The following is a 2,287-nucleotide window of genomic DNA, read 5'->3' as shown; positions in this document are numbered from 1 at the left end:
AATCCAATAATGGATGGAATGGTCAAAGCTATTATGTATCTAAAGATTTAATATGAATAAATACCACAAACATTCCCCTTGTCTAAATTATAATTATTCATCTTTATCATCAGTATTATGTGTAATAATGAAATTGTACAGAATCTTATAATATAATATAATATAATATAATGGAAAAAATTATTCGGAACAACAAATTCCTCTAAACAAATGTGAACTTGTCACAAATATTTAAAGAAAACAGTTTAAAAATTTGTATCATAACATACAATTGATAATTAAGAAATATATACATATTAAAATATTTCAATGTCATATGTGTGTTGCCAAATATCAGTTAGGAAGTCAATTTATGTCTTAAATTCAGAATTTACCTTTTTTAAGGTAAAATATTAAAGTGGTTTCATAATCATCCATAATGCACTGTTATGGAACAATATCAGCAAAAGGGATTCATACTCTTTATTGTGAGATTATTATTATATTATATTATTATATTATATTATATTATATATTATTATATTATTGAGTTTAATTCCAAATATCTGTAATATGCATTGCATTTGCCTCAACATTGTCCTCAATAAAGGTAACTAACATAGCTAACAAAAATGGGCAAATGGTTGCAATTATATATATATATATATGATCTGAGCAACCATTGAAATTAGACTGGGCATACCTCTTCACAATTATTCTGCAGCATTTTAGAATTATTACATTTATAGATTGGCACTAAATAATGGGATTTAAGACTAATATTGTGATCCTGTTTGTATTTGTTTGTTCTATTTCAATTCTATTGAAGTCTTTTCAGATATCTGCATTTCACAGGAAAGCCTTAAACAGTAGAATTTTGAGGGAACAGCAAATGATGGCTCTATTGACAGAGAGGAGCATGGAAGATGTTTCTTAAAGCATGTATTCCTAGAAAGGAATTGGTTTTTCATCACATACTTACTGTCACATTTCTGTACCAGGAGGCAGAGCAAAGTGCAACTCTATCAGCTAAGCATATAATTATTTCATTTTACTGTGTGATGAATATGCCACACAGTTACTGTCACAAAACAAAGCACAGCACAGACACAAACAGATGATTTATTTATGATGTGATGCAGATTTTCAAAGATTAATGATTATTTAATGTATATTTAATGAGAAGTTAAAATATGTGCTGATAAATGTTTTCACAAAAAACACTGGCAGGATGAAAAAGAAATATACAAAAAATGTGTACTTTGTCTCTCCCTTTGAGACAAAGTACACATTTTTTGTTCTTGTTGATCCAAAACTTCTAACTTCTTGCTTCTACGTTTCTTTCATTCTCTCCCAGAAGCCTGAATTGACAACCACATCTCCTCTCCTTCATCTTATACGAAGTTCGTTATCTGCCACTGAGGAAGTGGCACGCTGTGATTGAAAGAGCGTCCTTGTCGTAACAAATACTAACGCCTGCGCTCGCCTTCAGTAGATGACCTGCTAATAATATAACAATTCAAACAGGTATAATCAATTTAAATAAATTCATAATTGATTTTAATGATATTAATTCAAATAATCAACACATTGCAGTCGTCAAAATGAATGCAATGCTAATTCGTAACGAAGTTAATGTCTGTAATGCTACACTTGCCTAAAATTAATGCTACGTCTGTTCAGCATCTATGCGAGCAGAAACGGGCAATAGGGAGTGTAATGATTAGTGCGCCACACTGTAGACCTACCGGTTGCAGGTTCAAATGTCAACAGTGCTGCAGTTCCCTGGTTTTTCAGCATGAAGCCATTTGGAGATTACGAGAATGGTAAAAAAAAAAAAGAAAGAAACATAGATGGCACTAATATAATGTATTATAATTTATCGCAATCATTATATCGTACAGTTTTACCCCTGCGTGCATGATGACTGTACAGTTTTGATGCTAGGCACTTGGGGATACGCACACGCAAGCATTCCATTGTATTCATGCCTATTGTGTTTTTATGTCTTCACCTAAAAATTGCCAGAAATAAAAACTGAACATAGAAACACAGGAAAGATATATTTTTTTCAAGCCAAAAAGGAAGTGTGTTTACTGTAAAGATTCTAGACGCCAACCCTTTAATGTTTTCTGTTATTGTCTTTTTTTTTCAATAGTTTTCCCGCAAAGTGTAGTTAGTTCACACAGCTGCCCTCAAAACGGCACAATTCTTAACGAATGAAAAATGTAATTATATAGCTGTAAATGGGAATGGAATTACTGGTGGTCTATAGTAATCATACAGATTAAGTATAAATTAACTAACA

The sequence above is a fragment of the Megalops cyprinoides genome, chromosome 4 (genome assembly GCF_013368585.1).
Source record: "Megalops cyprinoides isolate fMegCyp1 chromosome 4, fMegCyp1.pri, whole genome shotgun sequence".
Taxonomy (NCBI): Eukaryota; Metazoa; Chordata; class Actinopteri; order Elopiformes; family Megalopidae; genus Megalops; species Megalops cyprinoides.
This window is presented reverse-complemented; position numbering follows the sequence as displayed.